At 45.4% G+C, this 19,699-nt stretch overlaps 1 protein-coding gene across 3 annotated transcripts in view; it reads right to left on the bottom strand.

Moving 5' to 3' along the window:
• The window catches only part of PIWIL4 (piwi like RNA-mediated gene silencing 4), a 211,334-nt gene extending 201,171 nt beyond the window's left edge, over window positions 1-10,163 (bottom strand). Inside the window, exon 1 of one of the 3 annotated variants that reach the window (XM_033947501.1) lies at window positions 9,665-10,163. The gene's annotated coding sequence lies outside the window, so the exon portion shown is untranslated. The remainder of the gene's footprint in view (window positions 1-9,664) is intronic. The other 2 variants (XM_033947500.1, XM_033947502.1) reach the window with 2 other exon arrangements.
• Window positions 10,164-19,699: the final 9,536 nt, after the last annotated feature.

Raw genomic sequence — 19,699 nt, 5'->3', positions numbered from 1 at the left:
CGTCCTTGATGCTCATCTTGAAACATTCAAGAACATAGAATCACGCTCAGACCAAAATGGATGCTTCCACCAGGATATACTGGACTTTGAATGCCGCTACTAAATACAATATAATGAGAATATGATGGCAGACTACATCTGGGCACTGATTAGTGAAAGTTACAATAAAATCACAAATCTCAAAAAAAATTATTCACTCATAAATCTTCTGTGGTCATCTTTATATAATTTCAATACAAATAGAGGACTTGAGTAAAGTTAAGCCACTAAAATGTTTATGTATTATTATGAACATATTTGTATAACAGTCTATTTCCTTTGGCATTGTTGTAGAATGTATCAGGCTTGATTTCTTTTCTGTACACGTTTAATGCTTGATATTATGTTTAAACTTATAAATAAATAAATAATATAAATAGATGTTAATTGTGATTCATATGTTGTTTTTCATGACTATAAAAATGAACAGATGAAAATTCGGCATCTACACGTTTTAAATAGGTAAACTGCAAAATTTGACTCTCCTAGTCACAAAAGCAGTTTTATGGAAATAATATTTTCTATATTTTTAAGGCATGAGCAATTATTACACTTACTGCCCAGGAACAAAAATCATGTTACATCAATCATCACCTCCTCCCCCCATAAAAAAGTGGGATCTTGCTATAATTCAAAACCTTTTTGTGGATAGGTTCTCATTTCTGATTGATACAAGGTTTTATTTCTGGATCAGAAGATAGGAAAGAAGTGTGTTAATAGCTGGCATGTTTCTGCAGTTACAATGCTCTCATCCTCTATTTTACCTTCTTGTGCCAAGCCCCATCTAACCATCGTTCCATCTCACCTGAGTAGATCTATTCCCAAACATGCTGAATACTGCACCAGGGGCTAAATGCACAATACATAGTTGTTAAGACAGTGTGATTCGCTGTTGGCTGATTTTTTAGCCAACCCTGGAACAATGACTGATGTTCCAACAAGTTTCCATGCAAATGATTTGCATGGAGGCTCACCGGAATCCCATCTGATCAGTTGTTGTGAGAGCAACAGAGAGCGACTGACAAATGCGCAGAGCTGGTTTAGGGAAGACTGAATAGCTGAGTAGGAGAGGAAGCCCCAAAGCAGCCTCTTGTCACTCAGCTGTTGGGGCTTTTTTTTTTTTTTTTTTTTAAATTAATGGCACAGATGTCACAATATCTGCCCCCATAAAAAAGACCACTCCCCAATGACAGTCCCTCCCTCCGCCAACACTGCGATTGGCAGGAAGGATGCCCATTCCCTCCTGCCACTGGTCTCTGCCCTCCCGAACCCCTGACATTCCCAAACCGACCCCCCAATTGAAGATCAACAGGAGGGATGCCTACTCCCTCCTGTCCCTGCCCCCCCCCTGTAACATAGTAACATAGTAGATGATGGCAGATAAAGACCTGAATGGTCCATCCATGTACCTTAGTAATTTGATGACAGCAGAAGGGATGCCCAGTCTCTCCTGCTCTGCAGGCCGCCACTACAAAATGGCAGGCCTTCCCCTTCCCGGTGCATTCTGAATTGCACTGGGAGGGGCCTAAGGTCCCGATTGGCTTGGATGCCTAAGACCCCTCTCTCCTGGTTCAGGGGGGGGGGTGAGGGAGTGGGGGGCAGGGGGCATCATGGCAGGAGGGAGTGGGAATCCTTCTTGCCAAATTTTTTTTAACAAAGGGGAACAGGAAAAGGGAAGGGATGGCTCGGGGGGGGGGGGGGACCTGGCATGGTGGGGGTCCTGGCAAGGGGAGGCTTTCCTCCTGTCTCTCTGGGCACATCACTGTCACGGGGAGGCCATCATTGTCAGGGGGTTTGGGGACCTGCGGTTGTTATCGTGGGGCGGGGGATACAACAGCTCATCATCGGATGGCTCAGCTCAGCTCACTTTTTTTTTTTTTTAATGGGGCAGATATTGTGCATGTGTAACACACGCACAGCATCTGTGCTATGTTGTGATATTAATTTCAGGGCTGAACTATGGGTAGGACAGGTAAGCAACTAGTCTTGACCAGTCACTTTTTTCAGATCACTACATGCGATCACTTTTTTTTGTGCATCAGTAAACCATGTTAGAGCATCAATCACTCTGTTAGTTTACATGGCATTTCAATATTAAGCCGCCATGTTGAATCATAGTATCAATCTGAGAAACTAATCGCCGCTTTACATCCTGAGGCAGCTATAAATAGCGAAACGCTGGCCATCGTCGATGTGCGGTGTACTCCTCTGTTCCCAAGTGGGGTTGTGTTCTCTAATGATCTACAGTCCACTTGCATTGCACAAGGCTTTTTCCAGTTTTGAAATATTATTGAGGAGGTTTTTTATACCAGTGATTTAACTGTACCCCAGTGAATCTCCATCTGTTATTTCAACCTGAGTTATTGGTTTGGTGGAGGAAGGGATCTGAGGCTTTTTCCTCCTCTAGATAATTTTCAAGGAAAAAGCAGTGATGAAGTGCTATTTGTGGGCCATCTAGCTTTGTATTTGGACCCCTGTAACTGTATCAACACATATTGTTTTCTCAAGAAAGGAATCTATTGGTTTTTCATGAGGTATTGCACTGTGCTGAAAACCAAGTCGGAAGTGTAGTTTTGTATTATTTGGGTATTCGAAGGGCTTGTGTTGGATTTGCTAGTAATAGGATTTCAATATTAAAAACATAAGCAGTGCCTCCGCTGGGTCAGACCCGAGGTCCATCATGCCTAGCAGTCTGCTCATGCGGCGGCCCAACAGGTCCAGGACCTGTGTAATAATATTCTATCTATACCCCTCTATCCCCTTTTCTAGCAGAAAATTGTTCAATCCCTTCTTGAACCCCAATACCGTACTCTGTCCTATCACGCCCCCTTATTTGCATGGCCGGATCAGAGAATGAGCGATCATGCACAAAACCACTTGGTGAGCAATTTTGTGCATTAGGTCAGCAAATCCGATCCTCGATAAACCAGTCAAAACCATTTTAGCGATGATAGAGAATCGCTGACTTTGGAACACCAGGTCCTTCCCCATCTATCACACCTCACTCTACCAGGTCCTTCCCTGGATATCGCACCTCACTACACCATGTTTCGCACCAAATATCACACCTCTACCTGCCATTGCACTTCATTGCATTAGATTCTTCTCTGGATATATCACTTTTCCATACATCACATCTCATTGCACGAGGTCCCTCCATGAATATCACATTACTGCCTGCCATTTCATCTCACTAAACTAGGGCCCTTGTCCAATATCACACCTTCACTTGCTATCACACCTCATATGCACCAGTAAACCCCCCCATATAGCACCAGTAACCCCCCCCCCATCAATTTTCCACCGGCTACTGTACTAAAGCCTCCCCAGCTATCACTTTTCCACTTACCAACCTGCCTCACTGCCCATTTCATTACACTTCACTACATCTCTAGACCTCCAAGGTTTCAAGACAAAGTTGGACAAGTTCATGCTAAACTGGTGAGACTGGACTCATTTGGAGCACTGGTCTTGACCTTGGGGCTGCCGCGTGAGCGGACTGCTGGGCAGGATGAACCATTGGTCTGACCCAGCAGTGGCAATTCTTATGTTCTTATCTCCATATATCATACCTCCAACAGCCATCACACCTCACTGCACCAGTTCTCTCACCCAATATAACATCACCACCAGCCATCATACTTCACTGCAGTGGCGTACCTAGGGGGGGGCGGGGGGGGCGAGCTGCCCCGGGTACCAGCCCTGAGGGGGTGTTCCCGGCCTTGCCGCTCAGTCCCCCCCCACGCCCGAAGGACCGCTCGCCCCACTGACCTTCCAGCACACCTATGAAGCAGCCCGCAGCAGGATCGCGACGTCAGCAATCCCTCAGCTGCTTGGGCGCTGCTTCCTGCGCCGCGGTCCCGTCCCTCCTCTGACGTCAGAGGAGGGGGCGGGACCGCGGCGCAGGAAGCAGCGCCCAAGCAGCTGAGGGATTGCTGACGTCGCGATCCTGCTGCGGGCTGCTTCATAGGTGTGCTGGAAGGTCAGTGGGGCGAGCGGTCCTTCGGGCGTGGGGGGGGCAGTAGCTTAAGGTAGCCCGGCGCAGGAAGCAGCTCCTAAGCAGCGCAAAGATAGCTGACGTCGCGATCCTGCTGCGGCTGCTTCATAGGTAGTGCGGGGAGGCCAGGGGGGCGAATGGTCCTTCGGGGTGGGTCGGGGCATCAGGCCTTCAGGGTGGGGCGGGCGGGCGGGCAGGCAGACTTTCAAGGGGGAGGGGGGTGACAGGCAGGCAGGCAGGCCTTCAAGGGGGGGTGCAGGTCTTCGGGGGGGGGTGCAGACCTTCAAGGGGGTGCAGGCCTTCAAGGGGGGGACAGGCAGGCAGGCCTTCAAGGGGGGGACAGGCCTACAAGGGGGGGGGGACAGGCCTACAAGGGGGTGCAGGCCTACAAGGGGGGGGGACAGGCCTTCAAGGGGGGACAGGCCTTCAGGGGGGGTGCATGCCTTCAGGGGGGGTGCCGACCTTCAAGGGGGTGCAGGCCTTCAAGGGGGGGACAGGCAGGCAGGCCTTCAAGGGGGGGGACAGGCCTTCGGGGGGGGGCAGGCCTACGGGGGGGGGGTGCAGACCTTCAAGGGGGTGCAGGCCTTCAAGGGGGGGACAGGCAGGCAGGCCTTCAAGGGGGGGACAGGCCTACAAGGGGGTGGGACAGGCCTTCAAGGGGGTGCAGGCCTTTGGGGGGGTGCCAACCTTCAAGGGGGGGTGCAGGCCTTCAAGGGGGGGGACAGGCCTTCAAGGGGGGACAAGCAGGCAGGCCTTCAAGGGGGGGTCAGGCCTTCAAGGGGGGAAAGGCCTACAAGGGGGTGGGACAGGCAGACCTTTAAGGGGGGACAGGCCTACAAGGGGGTGGGACAGGCAGACCTTTAAGGGGGGATAGGCCTTCAAGGGGGGACAAGCAGGCAGGCCTTCAAGGGGGGGTCAGGCCTTCAAGGGGGGGGGACAGGCCTTCGGGGGTGCAGGCCTTCAGGGTGGGTGCAGGCCTTCGGGGTGGGTGCAGGCATTCGGGGTGGGTGCAGGCCTTCGGGATGGGTGCAGGCCTTCAGGGGGGGACAGACCTTCGGGTGGGGGGTACAATCCTTCGGGGAGGGTGCAGGCCTTCAGGGGTGGGGTTTAGGCGTTCAGAGGGGGACAGACCTTCGGGTGGGAGGTAAAGTCCTTCGGGGGGTGCAGGTCTTCAGGGGTGGGGTGTAGCCCTTCTGAGGGGGGACAGACCTTCGGGGGAGGGGGGTCCTGGTGTAAAAGTACACAGAGGGAGAGAGGGAAGGGGGAGTTCAAAGATACGTGCATATGCCAGACTTTGGGGGTTAGAAATAATGGGTCTAAAAACAGAGGAGTGGGAGAGAGATGGTGCATAATGGGATTTAGGGAGGGAAGGAACAGAAAGGGAGAGAACTTGGAAACAGGGGATGGTGTGGAGGGGGGATAGAGATACTGGATAGGAGGATAGTTGGGAACAGAAAGGGAGAGATGGTGGATCCTGGGGTGGTGGGGAGTTGAGAAAAGGTGAATCTGTGGATGGAGACAAAAAAAAGGAAAGATGCCAGATCTCCGGGAGAGGGAAGGGAAACGGAAGGGGAGAACAGAGATGGCAGACGGATGGTTAGCACGGAGAAAGGAGACCCTGGCAAGCAAGACAACAAGAGCCTGGGACCAACAAGATTTGAATATTGATCAGAGAACAAAAGGTAGAAAAAATAATTTTATTTTCTGTTTTGTGATTACAATATGTTAGATTTGAAAAGTGTACATGAGACAGCTTGAAATGGGAACTTTTCTATTTTTGTGAATGGCAAGGCTGAGTTCAGTTAAAATATATGCTTTATAAGAAAATATAATAATGTGTTTTATAAAGTTTATAAGCATTGCTGGCATACTCGGTGAGGTGTTCCTAATGTTGGTGGTGGTGGTAGCATGTCAGTGTGTTGAGAGGAAGAGGTAGTCTGGGAAATTCTGCTGAGCAAACTCTGGGCCCATTTCCACCCCCAGTTAGTCCACTCCACTCAACTGGTTCACACACTGAGTGGGTCTTTGGGTGTTATTTCTGGGTAGTTGTTTTAGAATCTCTTCCAGTGGTTTGTCAGTATCTCCTTCTGGTCCAAGGAAGGAAACTTTGTCAACCTTAGCATTGACCTTCAGAATATGTTTGTAACAGCGCTGCTTGTGTGGCATTAGGCTATGTAGTGATCGAAAGAAAAAAACAGACCTTTGCACATTTTTGCACTATATGGTGGGTGTATGAGGAGATTCATTTCCTGCACAGTTAAGTCCATGTGAAGTTACCTTGTGCTGTATTTGACATCTAGCAAGGTCTCTGTTTGGAAGGAAAGATCTAAGCTTAAAAATGAAGTGGCCAGAAGTTATGTTAAAAGTAGATAGCGTAGCTGGTTTTAAGAAAGGTTTGGACAAATTCCTGGAGGAAAAGTCCATTGTCTGTTATTAAGACATGGGGGAAGCGTCTGCTTGCCCTGGATTGGTGCACTCAGCAGCAACAAATACTAGTTTTGGCTGGCTCTTTCCCCGCATTTCTCCTCTCTTCCCCACGATTTAATATCCAGTTCAGGCAGTAAGTAAATGCATCGGCAGGGGGGGTCTGGTAAGTCTTGGGGGCTGGGGATGGAAGGTGAGAATCAGTTCTGTAGGCTATCAGAAATTTGCTTAATTATCTACTCACACAGAAAAGCAGTAAAGTCAATAGGTTCTCTGAGTGGGAACAACCTGTTTGATCTTGCACTCTTGTGATTGACCAATTGTTTATCACTGTTTAATTTATCACATTGATTAATTTGAGCACACCTGAGGTGTCCTATGATGGTGTGCACTGCAGGCAGAGGAGCCTTATTGTGTAAAGCACTGGAGAATTCTCTCCTCTCGCTTACCTCTCACGCTGAGGACACCCTGCTTCAGTATAATCATTTATATGATTTATCTTATAAACATTATTACGTGGTCTTTTCCTCAAGTGCTGAGACATCAGGTTGTTCCCACTTGGAGAACCTATTGACTTTTACTGCTTTTCTGTGTGGCTTTAACATTTTTGCTATTCAGTATACCTAAACTATTATTCAGTAGAAAAAATATGGTTTGTTCAATCAAATCCTGTGTGGACATTGGACTTCTATGAGTGAATGTTCTGCTTGATTGAACAAACTAAATTTTTTCTACTGAATAATAGTCTAGGTACAATGAAAGTAAATAGCAAAAATGTTTGAGTAGATAATTAAGGAAATCTTTTTCATATTGCTTGCTTATGGACTGGGAAAAAAGACTGTTCAAGCAAATGTCTCCAGAACTGCTTTAATGGAAAAATGTGATTTTTTTTTTTTAAGTACTTTGTGAAATTTATTGTTGTTGTGAAATTTATTGTTATACTTTGTTTAAACTTAAAAAGCGGTGTCATTAACAGTGAATCTAATCGAAAAATCGATTCAACAGGGTGAATCGAATCGAATGAAATATTTTTCTCTGAATCGGGCAGCACTATTGGCTACCATGAGAATGGGCTACTGGGCATGATGGACCATTGGTGTGACCCAGTTAGGCTATTCTTATGTTATGTTCTCATCTGTAGGGGCCTTTGTTTTCACTTCTTATTTTAATGTATTTTTTTCCTGGGAACTTATCAGTGTTTTTTTATAATGGGAACAAAAATGGAAGAGAATTAATGTGTGTGGAATGGGGGGGTAACTAATTTCTTCAGCTAAATAATTCAATCCACTTCAAACAGACATAGGAGAACTCACGCACCATTCACACACCCTCCAACCAAAAACGTCAAAAGAAAAAAACTGTTCGACAACCTCCTAGCCATTCGAGCTGCAACACTTGACCCCCAACTCTACAACCTATTGACCTCGACCACAAACTACAAAACCTTTAAAAAAAGAAATAAAAACCCTTCTATTCAAAAAACACATAAAACCAAACTAACATAATCAGAACTGTCCCAAGCATCACCTGCAACTACTCCATATGTACTTCTGATGTCATGACAATTCCGACATAATTTATGTTATGTTATGTTTGGAATAATGGTTACATAAATGAGGTTCAATAAAAGAAAATTTTCACTGCCTGTTTCTATTCTGACCATTTATTCCATTTCATGGTTATTGCAAAAAAAAAAAAAAAAAAAATTTTTCCATGGGGGGGGGGGGGGTGTCAAAAAATGATGGGCCCCGGGTGCCACATACCCTAGGTACGCCACTGCTTCACTGTACCAGTTCTCTCCCTAGATATCACACTGTCCATTGCAACTTACTGCACCAGGACCCTTACTGAATATCACACCTCACTGCACCAGGAACCCTACCCTATATCGCTTTCCATCTGCCACAGCACTTCACTGCACCGAATGCTCCCTAGGTATCATTTTTATCATCTACCATCGCATCTCATTGCACTAGGCCAGAGGTAGGAAATTCTGGTCCTCGAGAGCCAGGTCAAGTTTTCAGGCTATCCACAATAAATATGCATGAGATAGATCTGCATCTCAAGGAGGCAGTGCATGCAAATCCATCTCATACATATTCATTGTGGATATCCTGAAAACCTGACCTGGCTCTCGAGGACCGGAATTGCTTACCCCCTGCACTAGGCCACTCCCTGAATATATCCCACCCATCAAACCTCACCCCACCGTCTTTTCTTGATTTTAACAGGAATTGCAGTTCAAATGATCACAACAAACTGGAAAAATCATGACAGGTTAAATTTGTCCACCAAAATGTATAATTTAACCATTAAATTATACATTTTGGTGGACAAATGTATGTAATACATATAGATATGAGAGAATGAACCCAGAATGTTTAGGGCAGGGGTGTCAAAGTCCCTCCTCGAGGGCCGTAATCCAGTCGGGTTTTCAGGATTTCCCCAATGAATATGCATTGAAAGCAGTGCATGCACATAGATCTCATGCATATTCATTGGGGAAATCCTGAAAACCCGACTGGATTCCGGCCCTCGAGGACCGACTTTGACACCTGTGGTTTAGGGTTTAGTGTTTAGTGTTTTATTTAACAAAATATGGAGTCCATTGGCTTTATTTGCTGTTTCACATTAAAAGATAATATAATGCCTTCTGAGTTTTTTAATTACACATCTGGGATGGGATGGGGGGTAGGGTAGGGAAAGGTACTGAAAATATGGATATTAATTCTTCATATTAAAGATGTTTAATATTGTCAATATTAATAATTGATTGAAAGGGGTTGGGTATAGCTATGATTCTATAATATTATTGTCTGAGATAGTGCATTCTTTGTAATATTTTGTTATTTTCAATTAAATGTATGTACACTATTGTAACTAAATAAAAATGTTAAAAAAATCACCCCACCACGAGACCCTCACCATTTATCACACCTCAGTGCACCAAGTCCCTCCCCGAATATCACACCTCCAACTGGCATTGCACCTGGCTGCAACAGGTCCCTCCCACCATCTTATACCTCCCCCAATCACTAGGCCTCCCTGTACTAAGTCCCTCCTCCAGTAACCACGACCCCCTTATCACTCATGGCAGCAGGACCCTCCTCTCGGATCACGCCCACATCCTCCGTCGAACCTCCAGGTACCCGGAGAAACTCTTTTGCCAGGCAGTAGAACGAAGAAAAACATCTCGCCTCTCACCTTTCGGGCGATTCGCCTCGGCACTGCCTCACGGCTCTTTGCTTGCTCCGCCCGAGGACCAAACCCCAGCCTCCTGTCGCTCCACAGAACTTCGCCCGCCGTGGCTTTCCTTCTACCGCCTTCTCGCCACACCTAGCGCACAAGCTCCGCCCACCCCGTGCTGTCACATTTTTCGACGCCTTCTGCTGCCGAGCACGTGCCGGGTGGAGTTCCACCTTTGGCCTCCTGACAAATCGCCCAGCTGCAATCTCCTCCGCAACCTGCGTTGCAATTGGTGGCGGTTCTTTGGAGGCACGTGCTTCTCCTGCGCTTCCCGGATTTCGCGCTCCAGAGAGTGAAATGCGCGTGCGATCTGGCCGAGGCTTGATCTACAGCGACTGCAGGTAGACGAAGTTCTGTTACTGTTGTAAGCAATAACAGAGAACAAAAGAAAAAAAAAATCCAACAAGAACTGCAGTTGAAATGCGTCAACAAACAAAAGCAAAGAGAACTTAAGACTAAATGTACAAGATGCAGGCTATGATTATTGTATCAAATGTAGATGGTAAAATATACCACCCTTCAAATAAACCTAAGGACCCAACATGGTCCATGTTTCGGTAAACACACCTTCTTCAGGGGTCCAGGGTTGATAAGGTTTAAATTAAAACCGCAATAAAAATGATAGTAAACATAAGCCTGTGAGAACTCTGGAAAAATGCGCACCAACACACTTGGCAAAAAAACTTCCACCAAAGTAAAAAAAAAAAACCAACCCAAAACTAAACAAACAAAAACTGTAAACATTAACGCCATAAAAAGAAAAGGAAACAAGAGAAAGGAAAGTGAGAGAAACCTGTGGGTGCTGGAAAGGGCCAGGCCTAAAGGAAAGGGGGGGGGGGGCAAGGTTCTGATAAGGATGAGAAGTGGCTAAGAGAGGAAAGGGAAAGGTGCAGGCCGATGAGTGAGGAAGAGCCAGGCTAATATAGGTCTGGCTAATTAATTTTGGCGGTGGGGTGGATTTCGGAGGGTTATAGAAGATATGTAGTTAGAGGGAAGTTAAAGGACGAGGGTGCAAGTACTAACTTTTCAAAATTATTAGGGATTCCAAACACAGCACTGATTATCTCTTAGACAAAATGAATTAGCTTGCTTAATATTGGGCTGACTGGGTGGAGGTAAATTGTATGTGGGTAACTGAGTTGTAATACAGTAGTTGGAGGTGGGGGTTAGATTTTGGGATAGTGATGTACCTGTAAGGATAGTTGTAGGGCAGTGTATCTCAAACTGTGTGCCTGAGATTCCAAGTGTGCCACAGCACACTGAGGAGGAAGAAAGGTGCCTGCCAGCTGACTTCCCTATGGGGGTACAGCACCAGCGCTGCCTGATTCGCCAAAGGCCTGCATGTTTCTCCCTTCTCTCTAGCATCCTCCGGCTTCCCCCCTGGCCTCCTGGTCTCACCTTCAAAGCTAATTACAACAGCCTGCAGAGGATCGCCGGTAGGTAAAATTATTTTATTTTCAATATAGTGATTGAAATGTGTCAGTTTTGAGAATTTTACATCTGCAGTGTATATGAAACATTGCATTACAATTAGTAAAGGGGATGGGATCTGGGGCAGAGGTTGGGTGGGCCTAGGGAGGTCTGTGGTTGGGGTACTCAGCTGATATTTGTTAGACTTAGGGGGTACTTAGCTTGAAGTAGTTGAGAAACACTGCTGTAGGCAATCAGCTGGCGCTAGTGCCTCTCCTTCTCTTTGGCCATCTTCCCTGCTGGCACCCCTACTGGCGTCTGAGGGCCCAGCTGGAGGGCCTCTGCACATGTGCTGATGTCATGCATATGCATGATGTCATCACACTTCTGGGTGCATCCAGAGACAGAGAAAGCCAGATCATTCATTGTTTTTGATAAACTTAGCTTATGAAATGCCAATCTAATATTATTTGAAGAATGTTTTTGAGCAACGAAACCTGTTTGGTGCATACCGATCGTATAAGGGAGAGCCTTGGCTAATCTTAGAGCCAATAGCTTAGCCAGGAGTTTTCCATCCACATTAATTAAAGTAATTTTCTGACACACCCAAGTCCCGTTCTTCCATCATGCACATAAGTTCTTCACCCCCTAAACTGTACCGTTCTCTCTGGTTTCTGCAGCCCAAATGCATGACATTGCATTTCTTAGCATTAAATTTTAGCTACCATTTTTCAAACTTCGCCAGGTCTTTCTTCATGTTATTCATCCGGCGTGTCTACTCTATTGCAGATTTTGATATCATCCGCAAAGAAGCAAATCTTAACCTGACAACCCTTCAGCAATGTCATTTATAAAAATGTTAAAAAGAACAGGCCCAAGAACAGAATCTTGAGGGATACCACCAGTGTTCCCTCTAAGCTGCGCTGGCGTGCGCTGGCGCACAAAATATTGCCTCGCAGCGCACAATGTCACGTCACAGCGCACGGCGTACGGAGATGGCAGGCCGCGGCGAGAGGAGAATCGGGCGAGTTGGTGCTGGCGCCCGATATTTTTAGCGCACGGGGAAAAAATTTTGCTCACACCACCCGCCCGCTTAGAGGGGACACTGGATACCACTGGTAACATCTCTTTCTTCAGAGCAATCTCCATTGACCACTACCTTCTGTCACCTTCCTCAACCATTTCCTGACCCAGTCCATCATTTTGGGACCCATACTGAAGGCCCTCAGTTTATTTATTTGACGCCTGTGTGGAACACTGTCAAAGGCTTTGTTAAAATCTAAATACACCACATCTAGCGCATTTAAGTCTTGCAGAACATCTGTCCCATTAAAAAAAAAGCAGAAGCCCTGACAGCAGTGACAAAAGGCTGCTTCTCCTGTCACTACTGTCAGGGCTCTGCGCATGTCTCAATCTCTAACTGAGCGATTGAGTCGGTGGGTTTGCATGCAAATGATTTGCGCGGAGGTGCAAATCATTTGCATGCAAACTTGATAGTGAATCAATCGCTGTTTGAAAATCGGCCAGAGAATTGGCCAACAGCGATTGAGTCGCTATCTTTAGTGAATCTGGGCCCATGTCGGGTCCTTGTTTCTAACAAAGGTGGACCACTTTTTGGAAAAAATTTTATTGACCTAAATAAAGTTCCTGCATCAAGTACATCAGTCCTGCAATTTCTTTTTTAATATCAAGTAGTGACCATACTGATTGCTTCATGTTTTTTTAATATACTTTTCCAGACTAGCTGGGTCCTGATAAGATGTAGTTTTATTCTTATGAGTGACCTTCATTGTACCAGGAGCCTCAAGTGCTTTCAGACATGGCCTGAGATTTCAAAATGCTTTTTTTTTTTAAGCGGTTTCTTTAGCAAAGTCAGGTGCTATGCATGTTTGGACAACTTCTCTGCTTACAACATTAAAGTTAATATATCAATATCTGGCATAATGCAAATTTGAATTCTAAACCCCTCTCTCTCCCCAATTCTCTGTTAATATGCTCCATAACCAGTTTATGAGAGAGGGAGTAGCAAATTAGCAGGTATTCCAAGAAACACATCCTTAATAATATGGCAGTTAAACTATCAGCATGTGAAAAGTTCTCAGCCCAATCAACAAAGTTGGGGTAGTCTCCATCAAGGGTTATACACTTAGTTCAGCGACTTTCCCATTCCGGATTTTTCTGATGGAATGAAAAAAAAAAAGGCTAATCACTGGACCGAACAGCTAGAATATTGAGTAACCCTGCTGTCATTTGATTTTACCCATTAAATAAGAAGCATAACCACATTCCTCAAAATAGTCAGCCAGCATATTTCTAGGCTTACCTGACAAGCCTTCAGGCCCTATATTTTGTACCTGTTATGTCTTATGTTTTCACTCTTTTTATTTTTTTGTATATAAATAAAAGAGGGGCCGCTTTTACCGTGTACCTCACTACACTTTTGCAATGTTTCCATGAAGCATCTCTCATCTGTTAATGCTGCAGTTAGACGCAGGGGCTTGATTTTATAATGGATACTTATGTAAGAGGTCCACAAAGGAGTCTAGTTTAAGCATAGCTTTATAAAGACAGGGGCCCACCCAGCCGTAGTGTAACTTTGCTGTGACTAGTAGGAATCTCAAAAGCTCTGCCAGCTGAAGACCTCCTCCTCTAGGAACCAGAACTCCTATCAAGCTCAGCAGTTGGAGGCAATGTCCCTGTACCACCCCTAGAGGCCAACCAAAACCAGTAGTTTTGTTTCCAGCTGAAACTGAATCCACTGGAACCAGAACAGAAACCAAAACTGTTTCAACCCTGTCCTGGCTAGTGCTGCCCGATTTAGGGAAAATCTTTTCAATTCGATTTGGCCTATTCACTTTTCCCACACAATAGGGGTTTTTTTCAAAACATACTGGTGGTTTTATTTTGTGGCCTCTTCACCCACCCCATCCCCCTTTGCCCTCTCCAGTAGTGCTGCCCGATTCACGATTCAAATCGATTCACTTCGGGCGAATCGAGTCAAAACAAAAAAATCGGCCTCACGATTCGCTGACTGACCCTCACCCCCTAAAGCAGGAGCGGAAGCTCTACCTCTTGCTGGCCGGCCGCTGCCACTCCTGCTTTACAGGGTGAGGGGGGAGGGTCAGTCGGAAAGTGCTGATGTCCGGCTTCCCCCCTAGCCTCCCGCTGGTACAATGACTGCATGCGGCAGTGGTGATTCTACTAACTGCCTCGATAGACAATGCTCCTGCTGTTGGTGCATGCCTGCACCGTGGCCCATCTGCTTGCGGCCCACCCGCTGGCTCAATTTAATTCCGCTTGCTGCCGCTGCTCCAAAAGAGCCAGGCGCGTGTAGCGATTGAACGCCACCGGCCCATAAGCCTTCTCTCCATCAGAATTGATGTCGGGGGAAGGCTTATGGACCGACGGGTGCAATCGCTGTACGCTGCCTGGCCCTTTTGGAGTTGCGGCAGCAGCAGGGGGAGGGTTAAATGGAGGTGGCGAGCAGGGGGTAAGTGGCGGGAGGCAGAATCGGTGGCAGGTTGGTTTGGTGCCAGAACCAAACACTCCCTGCTATGTTTTTCATAGGCAGCTGAGGACGGCTCAAACTATACAATCTGCATTTGTCTCATCTGGTGAAGAAAATGGCAAGAGCAACCAGTCAAGCCTCTGCCCATCCTCTCGCAACTTCTTATCAGCGGCGCGAGTCGTGCTTTAAAACTCAGTTTCACGATTTCAGGGAAACAATGATCCGAGCGGCTTCAAAACGGTCAGAGCGCAAGCACTGTCAGGCTTCAGGGTGAGGAAGGAAGGAGACTGCAACTCTTGCCTTGAGAGGAGAGCTGAGGGGAAGGAGGCAAGGAGTGAAGAGCCAATAGGACTAGGCTATGAAGGAGTGAAAAAATACTGAACAAAGGATGGAAATGAGACAGGAAGAGAAATATAGGGTTGGAAAGAGGATAGAGTATTTGGAGAGAGGGATGTAGTGAGCAGAGAAAAATGTCTGGTGGGAGAAAGGGAAAGAAAGAGAACAGTGAAGAGTAGAAGAAGAGAAGCAAGAAGGGGAAAAGAAGTAAATAAGAAAATGGGTAAATGCGGACAGGGCATGGTGGGGTAGCCTGGGCAGGAGGGTGTAGGCCTTCAAGGGGGGGGGACAGGCCTTCAGTGATGGTGGCACAGGCCTTCAGGGGGGGTGCAGGCCTTCAGGGGGGGCCCTGGTGTAGAAGTACACAGAGAGAGGGAAGGGGGGTTTCAAAAAGACGTGCATATGCCGGACTTTGGGGGGGGAAGAAATAATGGGTCTAAAAACTGGAGAGGGAGAGAGATGGTGGACAATGGGATTTAGGGAGGGAAGGAACTGAAAGGGAGAGAAGTTGGACACAAGGGATGGTGTGGAGGGGGGATAGGAGGGTAGTTGGGAAAAGAAAGGGAGAGATGATGGACCCTGGGGTGATGGGGAAGGAGGGAGAGATTCTGGATGAAAGGGTAGTTGAGAAAAGGTGGATCTATGGATGGAGATGAAAAAAAGGAAAGATGCCAGACCTCCAGGGGAGGGAAGGGAAACAGAAGTGGAGGACAGAGATGGCAGATGGATGGTTAGCACGGAGAAAGGAGGAGTCCCTGGCAAGCAAGTTATTGGAAGACAACCAGAGCCTGGGACCAACAATATCTGAATAATGATCAGACAACAAAAAGGTAGAAAAACTAATTTTATTTTCTGTTTTGTGATTACAATATGTCAGATTTGAAACGTGTATCCTGCCAGAGCTGGTGATAGACCGCAAATGTGAGCTAGAATTTAACAGAGAGAGGAAAAGTCTTTTTTGTTTGTTTACACCCAGCGTCAGTGTGGTTAGGAGAAGGCGAAGAGACTATAAAAGGGTGAAGAAGTTATAAAATAAACCCACCAGGATGTTTTTTAAAAAACACCCAATTGGGCAGGAAAATCTAATTTAAAAAAATCGATTCAATGGGCTGAATCGAATCGAAATTTTTTTTTCCTGAATCGGGCAGCACTACTCTCTAGCGCCATGCCAGCACTGTAGTGTAAACAAAATAAGAACATAAGAAGTTGCCTCCGCTGAGTCAGACCAGAGGTCCATCGCGCCCAGCGGTCTGCTCCCGTGGCGGCCCATCAGGCCCATTGCCTGAGCAGTGGTCCTTGACTATTTTTATAACCTATCTCTACTCCTATCCTTATAACCTAACCTCAATCCTTATCTGTACCCCTCAATTCCCTTGTTCTCTATGAACCTATCCAAACCTTCTTTGAAGCCCTGTAACTTGTTCTGGCCTATCACAGCCTCTGGAAGTGCGTTCCACATATCCACCACCCTCAGGGTGAAAAAGTACTTCCTAGCGTTTGTTCTAAATCTGTCCCCTTTCAATTTCTCTGAGTGCCTCCTTGTACTTGTGCTTCCCCATAATCTGAAAAGACTTTTCCTCTCTCTGTTAGGTCCTAGGTCACGCTCGTTGTCTAACACCAGCTCTGGCATGATACACATTTCAAATCCGACACATTGTAATCACAAAATAAAAATGTTTCTACCTTTTGTTATCTGGTCATTTTATTATTCAAATTATGTTAGTACCAGGCTCTAGTTTCTGTTTGTCTTCTGTCACCTCGCTCACCAGCCCGTTTGACGTTTTCTTCTTTCTCTGTGTTCACCAACCATCTTCTATCTCTGTACCGTCTCTTCCACTGCCATATTCAAAATTACTGTTTCTTTCTGACTGTCTACCATCTCTCTCCCTGCCTTGTGCCCTGGATCAAACCTCTCTATTCCCCTCTGTGCATCATCTCTCCCTTCCTCCCCTCCGTTATCATGTGCACCATTTCTTTCTCCCCATGCATCATCTCTCCCTGCCTTCTACCCATGTCCCAACATTTCTCCCTCTCTTCTCCCTGCATGTCTCCCTTCCCTCCACCATATGCAGGATATCTAAAAAGCTGTATAATTGTTACAATATTACTAAAATGTATGTAAATAATTCTGTCAAATTAAACAAACCCAGGAAATTCTTGGTTCTTGTTTGCTTCTGATTTATTTCCTCCTGCAACGGCTTAGAGCTGTTTTGCTTGAATCACCTGTTTTCTTAATTACTCAGGTATGAAAATTCTTGTAAGCTAATCACAACTTCATGAAATTAGTCCAAAAGAATTAGCAACCACAACTTATTCTTCAAGCTTTATTTCCACATATCTCAGTGAACTAATATGGCAATCACACGGTAACACAGAAGCCAGAATCACAGGCAGGGGCACTGCTTTACAGTAACAGTTACAAAGTGTTAAAATGTATGACTTGATCAGAACCTGAAAAATACAGACTCTTGACATCAGGTAGTAGGCACCAATTGCAAAAAAAAAATAAAAAAAATACACATAAGGGGTATGTCTACTAAAGTTCACTAATATTTAGAACTAAGCATAGGGGAAATTCCTACATTAACATGTGCTAAGCCCATTTCTAGAAAGCCCAAGAAATGGGGCAATTTCCAGTATTTCTCTTTCAGACTGTACAGTAATGTTCCTAAAAGAGTGCATAACCTGAAAAAAAAATTTGATAGGGCTACACTTACTACTGAAGGGACACGTATCAAGTCCTTAGGCCATGTTTTCAAGCTGTAAGAAAGCCAGACCCTGTTTGTCTTTCCCTCTTTGAAAATACTACAAGGACATTTATGTTTGAACAGAGATGTTCTTAACTTGTTGTGAAATGAACTCAATTGTTTTTATAAGCCGTATTTACAGACAGCTTTAGATAAGAAAAAAGCTCTGCTGACCACAGCACCCTCTGTGGACTCCAATCTCCAGATAGAAAAAATGCTGATGTGTTTAAAGTTTCATGTGACCTGTGTCCATATATGGTTTGTGTTTACGTCACATGCTGACACATGCTGACAACACTGATTCATGTAAAAGATATAAAAGGAATGTGAAGCTGATGATAAAGCGGACATGTTTTGGAAGATGATTTCTGGTCTTTAAGATATGTCCCCAGGTACCTGACTTCCAAATGACAGAGACAGAGAAAGTATGGGGCAGGAATTGGGACCTAAGCCTTTTCAGTTGGGGGCTCGTCCGGGATGGGCAGATGATATCACCGATATTTTGTGAGTATTTCTGAATTTTTTCTGTTCTTTAATACTCACTGAGTAGTGGTGACCTGTACCCACCCCTTATTTTAAGTTCAAGCTTTGGGTTCTATTATGGAGTTTTTTTTGGGAAAATTCTCGGGGTACTTTCGGTAAGCGCCCCTCGTGAATATAAGCAGCTGCCATTCTTTCGGGAAGAATGAAATTATTTATAGAACCCCCCTGCCCACTCTGTCATTTGTAAGGTTAAAACTTTTATAGAGTATAAGATTTTATTGTCTCTTATTACTGTACCTCGCTTATAAGGTAAGATAAGCGAATATTTTTGCATTGTTATATTGTTTTTGTAATGAGTCATAAAGGCACTTAGGATTCTCCTAGACAAATGAGACTTGTACGGCTATATGTGTATGACATTCTTCCTTCAGCTCAGCTCACATCACCAATCTTTAACACTGAGGTAGGACGTGCTGTTATGTGGAATGAATTGAAAGCGCTGTTTGAATCAGTTTAAGATCTTTCCTTTGCAGCTTGTATACAAGCAGCTTTCATTATCAGGGTCCGTGCATGAATGCTTTTTCCCCTTCCCCCAGACTGCTCAGTTTGGGTATACACTGACCCCCTATAGTGCTTCTTTGAAGTTACTCATTCTTGTTTTTATCAAGCAGTACGGTGAGAATCATGATTCCACTGCTTGTTACTATTGTCAAAGCTGATGGCATTCCCCGTTTCGTCCTAGACTTTAGGGCTGTTAGTGTTTTGGTAATTCTCATTGCACTTATGTTTCTTCCACCATTCCACCGGCAGCCAATGATTTATTTTTCTGTCATTGTCCTAAAGAATGTTTTATTTTTGTCCCTGTTGGTGAGGCTTTTCAGCTCTTTTTTGCCTTCACCTTTAAGCAACAGTATACCTGGTATGGAATGCCCCAGGGCTATGTTGACTTCATTGTCCTTCGGGCTATTCTACAGTCATGCACTGCCCCTCATGGTCCTATCCTTATTTTGTACATCTTTTTGTGTTCCATAATTCAGGAGACCTGTCAGGCTGATAGTTTGCACCTTTTACAATGGTTGTCTGTGTGTGGTCACAAGGTATCACGAAATAAACTGCACTGGTATAAATCTGAAGTGAAATACCTGGGTTTTGTCCTGTCTCATGGTCAGAGGAAAATCTGCACTTTCCGCACTGCTGCTGTTCTGGGTCTGCCCCGCCCAGCTACCAAGAAAGACATGCTTACTTTTCTTGCTATGATTGGTCACTGCCACCAATGGATTTCTGCTTGTTCCTTCTATGACCAGATTCTGAGACAGACCCTGGTTTCTGAAATGACTGCTCTTATCAGATGGACTCATGAAATGTGCTTTGGTTTCTAGCTCAGGTTTGGGTTCTCCTGCTTATGCCCACATGTTTTATCTCTTTGTTTGGGACTATTGTAACACCATGAAGGGAGAACATGGCGGTAAGTTACGCTCTGTTGCCTTTTTTTTCTATAGTCACTCCTGT

The sequence above is a fragment of the Geotrypetes seraphini genome, chromosome 6, assembly GCF_902459505.1.
Source record: "Geotrypetes seraphini chromosome 6, aGeoSer1.1, whole genome shotgun sequence".
NCBI classification, from domain to species: Eukaryota; Metazoa; Chordata; class Amphibia; order Gymnophiona; family Dermophiidae; genus Geotrypetes; species Geotrypetes seraphini.
This window is presented reverse-complemented; position numbering and strand designations above follow the sequence as displayed.